The sequence below is a fragment of the Aethalodelphis obliquidens genome, unplaced genomic scaffold (genome assembly GCF_003676395.1).
Source record: "Aethalodelphis obliquidens isolate GAN/ISIS:26980383/991018 unplaced genomic scaffold, ASM367639v1 scaffold14, whole genome shotgun sequence".
Classification (NCBI taxonomy): domain Eukaryota; kingdom Metazoa; phylum Chordata; class Mammalia; order Artiodactyla; family Delphinidae; genus Aethalodelphis; species Aethalodelphis obliquidens.
The window spans coordinates 38,236,059-38,248,095 of record NW_020837958.1 but is presented as its reverse complement, the minus strand read 5'-3'; positions in this window follow the sequence as shown (position 1 = coordinate 38,248,095).

Genomic DNA, 12,037 nt, shown 5'->3' with positions numbered 1-12,037 from the left:
TAAGGGATCCCCCAGCCCCCTAAGTGTAGGAGAAGAGACCTATATGACTTTAGTCTAACCAAGAGAATATGGCAAAGTGATAGGATGTTCCTCTCATGATTGTTATGTTATAAAAGTCTTGGTCTTGTGAGTAGACACATGGCAAGGAGCTTAGGGCAGCTTCTAGCAAGAAACTAAAGCCACAGATTCAAGAAACCCTATGAATTGCAATAAACACAGAAAGAATCAACACCTAGAGTCATCATAATTAAATTATTAAAAAACCCAAGTAAAGGAGAAAAGCTGAGAATCTGCTAGAGAAAAGGATAAATTATGTTTTAGAAAGGTACATGGTACACGGGAGACATAATAAACATTTGTTAAATGAGTAAACAATCACGCTAGATTTGGGAGCTTTTCTGCTTACTAGCTCTATGACCTATATGTCACTTAACCTCTTTGAAACTCAGTCTCCTAACCCACAAAATGTAGATAACAAAGCTTACTTTATAGGGAAAATCGTCAGGATTAAGTCCATATTGAGTTATACATAGAACACCTAACGACTCCTAGGGTATACTAGGTGCTCCTGTTCTGGGCTGATTCTCTCTCAAATTTGGGTTTCGGGTCTGTTCTATGAAAATTTACTCTTTAATCCAGACTTCCAGTTCAGGTTTTCTTCGCAGTTCCAAACATCCATCTTGAAATAATTCTATATGCAAAACACATTTCCTTCCTTCCCTTTTAAAGTGCTGGAGAAAAACAAGTCCTCCTGCAGTAATACCTATTCAGCCACAGGGGGAAAAAATAGGTGAATGAGCAAACATCTAGCTTAGGGTTAGCACCTGCTAATTCCCTGACCTAAATTATACTCCATGGTATTTTCGTTTTCTGTTTTTTGTTTTTAATTATTTATTTATGGCTGCGTTGGGTCTTCATTGCTGCCCGCGGGCTTTCTCTAGTTGCGGCGAGCGGGGGCTACTCTTCGTTGCGGTGCACGGGCTTCTCATTGCAGTGGCTTCCCTTGTTGTGGAGCACGGGCTCCAGGCGTGCGGACTCAGAAGTCGTGGCTCACAGGCTCTAGATCACAGGCTCAGTAGTTGTGGCATGCAGTCTCAGTAGTTGTGGCTGGTGGCTCTAGAGTGCAGGCTCAGTAGTTGTGGCGCACGGACTTAGTTGCTCCGTGGCATGTGAGATCTTCCCGGGCCAGGGATCGAACCCGTGTCCCCTGCATTGGCAGGCAGATTCTTATCCACTGCGCCACCAGGGAAGTCCCTCCATGGTGTTTTCTGAATTTCAGTCATGATAAGAATTACCTGGGGCAGTTGTTAGTACTACAATTTTTTGTTCTCTTTACCTGAACTATATGATTCTTTAGGTTTACGGTAAAACCCAGGAATCTGACTTTTGAACAAGCACCCAGGTGACTCTAACCTTCATGAAACAGTGGGACTATGTCTAGGAGGTAAGGATTACAATATTGGCCAAGCCACTGATTAATGTGAGTGAACAAATATTTCCTGCTATAGGAAAGGAGAGATGAAAAATACAAACAAGAGGCTGGATCTGTGAAGGTGGTTGCAACATGACCCATGTCTGCACAGGTTCACCAACTTTTGGAAGACATAGGTGTACATAAAATACCTTACAGCAAACAGACTACACTCCCATTGAATGCGCAATAATGGACAAAATAGGGCTTTTGATTGTAGAGACTTGGGAAAGCTTTGTGAAGGAAGTACACTCTAAGTTAGACTACTCTCTAGAGCTCTAGAGTTTTTTTCAGGTGAATGTAAAAAGGAATTCCAGGGAAGAGAAATAGTTTTAAGCAAAGTAAGAAAGGTAGAAATTTCCCATGTTTGTTCTAGTAAAAGCAAGAAAACTGAGAGATTGGTTCAAGATGGCAGAGTAGAAGAACGTGCGCTCACTCCCTCTTGCGAGAGCACCAGAATCACAACTAACTGCTGAACAATCATCGACAGGAAGACACTGGAACTCACCAAAAAAGATACCCCACATCCAAAGACAAAGGAGAAGCTGCAATGAGACGGTATGAGAGGCGCAATACAATAAAATCAAATACCATAACTGCTGGGTGGGTGACTCACAAACTGGAGAACACTTATACCACAGAAGTCCACCCACTGGAGGGAAAGTTCTGAGGCCCACATCAGGCTTCCCAACCTGGGGGTCCAGCAATGGGAGGAGGAATTCCTGGAGAATCAGACTTTGAAGGCTAGTGGGATTTGATTGCAGACTTTGACAGGACTGGAGGAAACAGAGACTCCACCCTTGGAAGGCACACACAAAGTAGTGTGAGCATTGGGACCCAGGGGAAGGAGCAGTGACCCCATAGGAGACTGAACCAGACCTACCTGCTAGTGTTGGAGGGTCTCCTACAGAGGCGGGGGGTGGCTGTGGCTCACCTTGGGGACAAGAACACTGGCAGCAGAAGTTCTGGGAAGTACTCCTTGGCATGAGCCTTCCCAGAGTCTGCCATTAGCCCCACCAAGGGCTGGGTAGGCTCCAGTGCTGGGTCGCCTCAGGCCAAATAACCACCAGGGAGGGAACACAGCCCCACCCATCAGCAGACAAGCAGATAAAAATTTTACTGAGCTCTGCCCACCAGAGCAACACCCAGCTCTAACTACCACCAATCCCTCCCATCAGGAAACTTGCACAAGCCTCTTAGATAGCCTCATCCACCAAGGGCAGACAGCAGAAGCAACAAAAACTACAATTCTGCAGCCTGTGGAATGGAAACCACATTCGCAGAAAGACAGACAAAATGAAAAGGCAGAGGACTTTGTACCAGATGAAGGAACAAGATAAAACCCCAGAAAAACAACTAAATGAAGTGGAGATAGGCAACCTTCCAGAAAAAGAATTCAGAATAATGATAGTGAAGATGATCCAGGACCTCAGAAAAAAAATGGAGGCAAAGATCAAGAAGATGCAAGAAATGTTTAACAAAGACCTAGAAGAATTAAAGAACAAAAAAACAGAGATGAACAATACAATAACTAAAATGAAAAATACACTAGAAGGCATCAATAGCAGAATAACTGAGGCAAAAGAATGGATAAGTGACCTGGAAGATAGAATGGTGGAATTTACTGCTGTGGAACAGAATAAAGAAAAAAGAATAAAAAGAAATGAAGAAAGCCTAAGAGAACTCTGGGACAATGTTAAATGCAATAACATTCGCATTATAGGGGTCTCAGAAGGAGAAGAGAGAGAGAAAGGACCCAATAAAATATTTGAAGAGTTTATAGTTGAAAACTTCCCTAAATGGGAAAGGGAATAGCCATCCAAGTCCAGGAAGTGCAGAGAGTCCCAGGCAGGATACATCCAAGGAGAAACAGGCCAAGACACATAGTAATCAAACTGACAAAAATTAAAGACAAAGAAAAGTTATTGAAAGCAACAAGGGGAAAATGACAAATAATGTACAAGGGAACTTCCATAAGGTTAACAGCTGATTTCTCAGCAGAAACTCTACAAGCCAGAAGGGAGTGGCACGATATATTTAAAGTGATGAAAGGGAAGAAACTACAAACAAGATTACTCTACCTGGCAAGGATCTCATTCAGCTTTGACAGAGAAATCAAAAGCTTTACAAACAAGCAAAAGCTAAGAGAATTCAGCACCACCATACCAGCTCTACAACAAATGCTAAAGGAACTTCTCTAAGTGGGAAACACAAGAGAAGAAAAGGATCTCCAAAAACAAACCCATAACAATTAAGAAAATGGTCATAGGAACATACATATCGATTATTACCTTAAACGTGAATGGATTAAATGCTCCAACCAGAAGACACAGGCTTGCTGAATGGATACAAAATCAAGACCCATATATATGCTGTCTACAAGAGACCCACTTCAGACCTAGGGACACATACAGACTGAAAGTGGGGGATGGAAAAAGATATTCCATGCAAATGGAAATCAAAAGAAAGCTGGAGTAGCAATACTCAGATAAAACAGACTTTAAAATAAAGAATGTTACAAGACACAAGGCAGAACACTACATAATGATCAAGGGATCAATCCAAGAAAAAGATATAAAATATATATGCACCCAACACAGGAGCACCTCAATACATAAGGCAACTGCTAACAGCTGTAAAAGAGGAAATCGACAGTAACACAATAATAGAGGGGGACTTTAACACCTCACTTACACCAACGGACAGATCATCCAGACAGAAAATTAATAAGGAAACACAAGCTTTAAAGACACAATAGACCAGATAGACTTAATTGATATTCATAGGACATTCCATCCAAAAACAGCGGATTACATTTTCTTCTCAAGTGTGCATGGAACATTCTCCAGGATAGATAATATCTTGGGTCACAAATCAAACCTCAGGAAATTTAAGAAAACTGAAATCATATCAAGCATCTTTTCCGACCACAATGCTATGAGATTAGAAATCAATTACAGGGAATTGATAAAGCAGTAAAAAACACAAACACATGGAAGCTAAACAATAACAAAGATCACTGAAGAAATCAAAGAGGCAATCAAAAAATACCTAGAGGCAAATTGCAATGAAAACACGACAATCCAAAACCTATGGGATGCAGCAAAAGCAGTTCTAAGAGGGAAGTTTATAGCAATACAAGCCTACCTCAAGAAACAAGAAAAAACTCAAATAAACAATCTAACCTTACACCTAAAGGAACTACAGAAAAAAGAAAAAACAAAACCCAAAGTTAGTAGAAGGAAAGAAATCATAAATATCAGAGCAGAAATAAATGAAATAGAAACAAAGAAAACAATAGCAAAGATCAATAAAACTAAAAGCTCGTTCTTTGAGAAGATAAACAAAATTGATAAACCTTTAGCCAGACTCATCAGAAAAAAGAGGGAGAGAACTAAAATCAATAAAATTAGAAATGAAAAAGGAGAGGTCACAGCAGACACTGCAGAAATACAAAGCATCCTAAGAGACTACTACAAGCAACTCTATGGCAATAAAATGACAACCTGGAAGAAATGGACAAATTCTTAGAAAAGTATAACCTTCCAAGACTGAACCAGGAAGAAATAGAAAATATGAACAGACCAACCACAAGCAATGAAATTGAAACTGTGATTAAAAATCTTCCAACAAACAAAAGTCCAGGACCAAATGGCTTCACAGGTGAATTCTATCAAACATTTAGAGAAGAGCTAACACCCATCCTTCTCAAACTCTTCCAAAAAATTGCAGAGGAAAGAACACTCCCAAACTCATTCAATGAGGCAACCATCACCCTGATACCACAACCAGACAAAGATACTACAAAAAAAGAAAATTACAGACCAATATCATGGATGAACATGATGCAAAAATCCTCAACAAGGGATTCCCTGGTGGCGCAGTGGTTGGGAGTCCGCCTGGCGGTGCAGGGGACACAGGTTCGTGCCCCGGTCTGGGAAGATCCCACATGCCGTGGAGTGGCTGGGCCCGTGAGCCATGGCCGCTGAGCCTGCGTGTCCGGAGCCTGTGCTCCGCAGCGGGAGAGGCCACAACAGTGAGAGGCCCACGTACCGCAAAAAAAAAAAAAAAAAAAAAAAATCCTCAACAAAATACTAGCAAACAGAATCCAACAACACATTAAAAGGATCATACACCATGATCAAGTGGGATTTATCCCAGGGATGCAAGGATTCTTCATACGCAAATCAATCAATGTGATACACTATGTTAACAAATTGAAGAAGAAAAACCATATGATCATCTCAATAGATGCAGAAAAAGCTTTTGACAAAATTCAACACCATTTAGGGTAAAAACTCTCCAGAAAGTGGGCATAGAGGGAACCTCCCTCAACATAATAAAGGCCATATGTGACAAACCCACAGCAAACATCATTCTCAATGATGAAAAACTGAAAGCATTTCCTCTAAGATCAAGAACAAGACAAGGATGTCCACTCCTACCACTATTATTCAACATACTTTTGGAAGTCCTAGCCACGGCAATCAGAGAGGGAAAAAAAATGAAACGAAGAAGTAAAACTGTCACTGTTTGCAGATGACATGATACTATACATAGGGAACCCTAAAAATGATACCAGAAAACTACTAGAGCTAATCAATGAATTTGGTAAAGTTGCAGGGTACAAAATTAATGCACAGAAGTCTCTTGTGTTCCTATACACTAATGATGAAAGATCAGAAAGAAAAATTAAGGAAACACTCCCATTCACCATTGCAACAAAAAGAATAAAATACCTAGGAATAGACCTACCTAAGGAGGTAAAAGACCTGTACTCAGAAAACTATAAGACACTGATGAAAGAAATCAAAGATGACACAAACAGACGGAGAGATATACCATGTTCTTGGATTGGAAGAATCAACATTGTGAAAATGACTATACTACCAAAAGCAATCTACAAGTTCAATGCATTCCCATCAAATTACCAGTGGCATTTTTTAGAGAACTAGAACAAAAAATCTTAAAATTCGTATGGAGACCCAAAAGACACTGAATAGCCAAAGCAGTCTTGAGGGAAAAAAACGGAGCTGGAGGAATCAGACTCCCTGACTTCAGACTATACTACAAAGCTACAGTAATCAAGGCAATAGGGTACTGGCACAAAAACAGAAATATAGATCAATGGAACAGGACAGAAAGCCCAGAGATAAACCCACGCACCTATGGTCAACTAATCTATGACAAAGGAGGCAAGGATATACAATGGAGAAAAGACAGTCTCTTCAATAAGTGGTGCTGGGAAAACTGGACAGCTACATGTAAAAGAATGAAATTAGAATACTTCCTAACACCACACACAAAAATAAACTCAAACTGGATTAGAGACCTAAATGTAAGACCGGACACTATAAAACTCTTAGAGGAAAACATAAGAAGAACACTCTTTGACATAAATCACAGAAGATATTTTTTGATCCACCTCCTAGAGAAATGGGAATAAAAACAAAAATAAACAAATGGGGCCTAATGAAACTTAAAACCTTTTGCAAAGCAAAGGAAACTACAAACAAGACGAAAAGACAACTCTCAGCATGGGAGAAAATATTTGCAAATGAAGCAACAGAGAAAGGATTAATCTCCAAAATATATAAACAACTCATACAGCTCAATATTAAAAAAGCAAACATCCCAGTCAAAAAATGAGTAGAAAAAGAAAAAAAGAAAAAAAAAATGAGCAGAAGACCTAAAGAGAGATTTCTCCAAAGAAGACATACAGATGGCCAAGAAGCACATGCAAAGCTGCTCAACATCACTAATTATTAGAGAAATGCAAATAAAAACTACAATGAGGTATCACTTCACACCAGTTAGAATGGGCTTCATCAGAATATCTACAAACAACAAATGCTGGAGAGGGTGTGGAGAAAAGGGAACCCTCTTGCCCTGTTGGTGGGAATGTAAATTGATAGAGCCACTATGGAGAACAGTATAGAGGTTCCTTTAAAAACTAAAAATAGAATTACCATTTGACCCAGCAATCCCACTACTGGGTATAGACCCAGAGAAAACCATAATTCAAAAAGACACATGCACCCCAATGTTCATTGCAGCACTATTTACAATAGCCAGGTCATGTAAGCTTCAATAGAACTATGTATTGTCTATGTACACCCTTCCCATTATCTGATTCTGATCTTGTTGGAGCTGTCTTACTACTCAAGTTGCAGAAAATAGCAATGCAAAACACCTCCCTCACCCCAAACCCCACCCCCCAAAACACTCAGTTTGTGTTCCATTTGCACATGCATTTTAATATTTCTAATTTGTAAATGTGTCTGTTCTTTGGATTCTCATTAATGAGTTAAAAAAAATCTTTTAATACATCTTTATACGTGTATTAGAATCATACTTCTTAAATTTTGAAAATGGCCTTTTAACAGTTTTGGAGGGGGTTTCCCTGGTGGCGTGCAGTGGTTAAGAATCCTCCTGCCAATGCAGGCAACACGGGTTCGAGCCCTGGTCCGGGAAGATCCCACATGCCGCGGAGCAGCTAAGCCTGTTCGCCACAAATACTGAGCCTGCGCTCTAGAGCCCGCGAGCCACAACTACTGAGCCTGCGTGCCACAACTACTGAAGCCCGCGCACATAGAACCCGTGCTCCACAAGAGAAGCCACCGCAATGAGAAGCCCGCGCACCGCAACGAAGAGTAGCCCCCGCTTGCTGCAACTAGAGAAAGCCCGGGCAGAGCAACGAAGACCCAATGCAGCCAAAAATTAATTAATTAATTTAAAAAAAGAGTTTTGGGGGTCTGCCACCAAGATGCATTCATCTGATGAGCCAGGTAAACTTCATCACCAGAGATGTGCTTAAGCCCAGGCCCATCTCTTCTTGGCTCCCAGAGGTGAATCCAAAGTGACAAGCCATCTTTGTTGTTTTTCTAATTTAATTTTCCTCTCTACTAATTTTTTATTTTTGGTTTTGGTTTTGGTTTTTGATTCATGTATAGCCAATACTCATTAGGGGCAGCAATGACTGAGAATTTTGTTTTATGGTCTGACCACTTAGTGATCTCTGTAAATGGATTATAGAGATCTATTCTCTGTTGGGTGAGAGATGATGGAGAATTTGGATTGTTAGTCATTTTTGTTAGTTTGTCAATTTTGAGCCCAAATCAATTGAGTCCTTTGCCCATTGGGAGGGAAAACAACTCTTTCATACCAGGACTAGTGAGGTTTGGGGTTTCTGCATTTACTCTTGACCTGTGACTGAAATTTTAGAATCCGAGCTATAAGCCCTCTTTATCTGTCTCTGTATGTCTGTGTGTCTGTAGTTCAGAAAGGCCTTTATCCCTCATTGTGTAAATGTGTAATATTTTCTTATTTCCAGAGGGTTCTAATGAATTTGATTATAAAGTCTCATGTTAATTGAGTTCTTTTCTGATTGACTGATAGAGATAAATAAGTGCTTAAATAAAGCAAATATTCCTAAAATTCCCAGAAAGTAGTGAAAATGAACTCCTAAATCTTTAAATGTGTTACACTAATAAAATGTTCTTACAGAAACCATTCAATAACATGTTAAAAATTCCAGCTTATAAAGTTAAGTAAATCTTTGGAAAATGAGTAGTTTAGTATTTGGGGTTTAGGAAAAACAGCTACATTTTCTCTAATTTATTAATGTTAAGTGTAATTCCCAACAGTATTCTACTTAGATATGTTTTGTCTAAATTTATACAAGTTTATTGATCAAATAAGTTAACATTATTCATAATGCTAAAGATTATGAAAAATGAAAATTTGTTTTTCACTAATCGAATCATTATTCAGAAAAACTTTTATTTCAACAGTAATTTTGTTTTGCAATATGTCAGCTTGAAGATAATTTTCAAGAGTTTTTGGTAACTTAAAACCTTGGACTGATATTAAAATTAAGTTAATTAATGGATCATCATTGGATACCAAGATCACTCCTAAGTAAGACAGACTACTGGACATTGATTACTAAGCATAATTTTAAGTTTATATACTTTTGCGTCTTATATGTTGTAAGAGACTGTATCTTTGGGTCTGTTAATGAATATGTTCATTTTTGCCACTTTGATAAATTGTACTGTAAGGGTTATAAGTGTCTACGGAAAGTTTTGTTATGTGTAGCTATGAACCCTTCTGGTCTGTTAAAAAGCTAAAAAGCTGGTATCTGGGACTTCTCTGGTGGTCCAGTGGTTAAGACTCCACGCTTCCACTGCAGGGGGCACGGGTTCGAATCCTGATCAGGGAACTAAGATCCTACATTCTGCGCTGCCAAAAAATAAAAAATAAAATAAAAGGCTGGTATGTGACTTAGTTTCTGCATGAGGCACGGCCAAAATAAAATAAGAAACGGGTATGTGACATAGTTCACAACTATCCACCTCCTCCCTTCCCCCCCACCCTAATTTTCCCTGAAACGGAAGTTACTTTGGTTGAAACTTAGAATTTATGTTAGTGGTTGAGACTATATTGAGGAGCAACAGAGAAATACAACTGTGTGTGCTCCTGTTTCTTGATAAAAAAAGCGTAGTTTTGTCCTAAAGCAATGGTTCTCAAGGTTTTGTCTGTATGTTTTGTTTTGTCTCCAAAGCCCCCTTTGCACTCTTCAAACATATTGAGGACCTTAAAGGGAGAAGGGGGCTAGGGATGGTACATTTAATTATCAACAGAACATATTGGAAACTGAATTGAGAAATGTTTATAATTCTTATTTGTTGAGTTATTTGAAGATAGCAACAATGACTGCATTGCCTATTAATAACATCTTCGTGTTATGAAATTCATTCTGACATTGTAGACGCCATGAGATGGGTCCCAAAATAAAGTGTCAGTTTGTTCCAGAATATAAAAGAACATGATGAAGGGCAAAATTTGGAAATAATCTACCATTTTAACTGTTTTTAAGTGTACTTTAGTATGTCTACATTGTTGTGCCACTGTCACCACCATCCATCCCCAGAAATTTTTCAACTTCCCAAACTGAAACTTCGCACCTGTTAAACAATTAACTCCCCATCCTACCCTCCCTCCAACCCCTGGCAATCACCATTCTACTTTCTTTCTGGAAATAAATTTTATTTGCCTTGATTTGTAATACCTGAGTCTGAAAAGCTATGAAATATGTCAAAATTTCACCAAAGTTTGCTTGATTTTGATGGCCATGTTTCCCTGGTTTACTGCTTATTGTCTTTACCTCCAATATGGAAAGTTCTTTTTGTGTGTGTACTTTGCCTATATAGCAAAAGATTCTGTGTCTTATAATATGTTAATTGTATTATGTTCTTGATTATTTTTAAAAAGCGAACAAAGGTTCCTCACTTAGAACTAAGATTCTTTACAATCATGTTACATTCTGTACTTATTTTTAGATGTTTTATTGTCCCTTTCAAATGACAACATTTGAAAAACAACAACAACTGTTGTTTCTGAGGCACCCAGGATCCTATCTTAAGAGTTCAAATCTCCTGACAGCTCTGGATTTTGGCCTCCCTAAACCTATCTTTGAGATTTCCCAGTGGGTCTCTCAAACCCCAAAAGATCTGTTCTTTTACCTTATGAAAGAGGGGTGTTATTTCTAAATAATTAGGTTTTATTTATGTTGTTATTGATGAGTTTCACGGAAAGATCTGTCAAATCAGAAAAGACGCTTAGCCTTCCCTAGGTTAAATTTGTATAGGTAAAATATTATTGCTGTAACTATTTTAGAACTTGAACGATTCATGGGAAGGTCCTGGAGATTTATCGGTGTTTCTGTTTATCTGTATCTCGATGATGCTTTGCCTGATGTTAGGCAACAACAAAATAGTGTTGTTAGTCATACTTTTAGTTATTATTTAAAACGTTTATTTGGTTGGAATCTTTCTTCTTTAATTTGAATCTAGCGTCTTCTAGGCCAGTGGTTTTCATTTGGGGATAAATATCAGACTTATCTGTAGAGTTTTAATTAAAATACGGATGTTTTGGACCTACTCCAAATCTCGTTACTTGATATTCTTGATACATACTTGGTATATTTTAAGTGTATTACATATATATATTAAGACTCAAGAATTTTGCATATCTCAAGAATTTTTCCTCTGTAACAAGTATGTTCATCCATTTTTATAAACCAGATGTAAAATTCAGTATCTTCTTTGAAAATAGCCTTAATCATTATGTGCATAGACATTTTGTCATAGCTTTATGTGTTTATTTATTTATTTGGATTAGCATTGTTTTGCGTGACAGAAAAAACTAAATTTCCTTGTCAGTTGCATCATGCTTGTTATGAACTCTCTCTAGTAATTACCATAGTTATTTTAAGTCTCTGGCATCTACAGATATCTTTTTGTATTGCTTGGAAGCTTCCCTGAAGGCTCTGCAATTAGCTGCAGAGGCCAGATCACGTCCTTGACAAAGATACATGGTCCCCAGATCCCAAGGAAAAGGACTGTACCAGGTACTTCAAACTACTGACACTTCAACGAATAGATCTTGGGTACGGGCCTCTGATGTCATCACTTAAACAACTTTAAGACAGTACTGAAGGGAAAAAAAAGAAAAAAAGACCGTACTGTTGGGCTAGATCAGGATTTCCAGAACTCTTTTTAG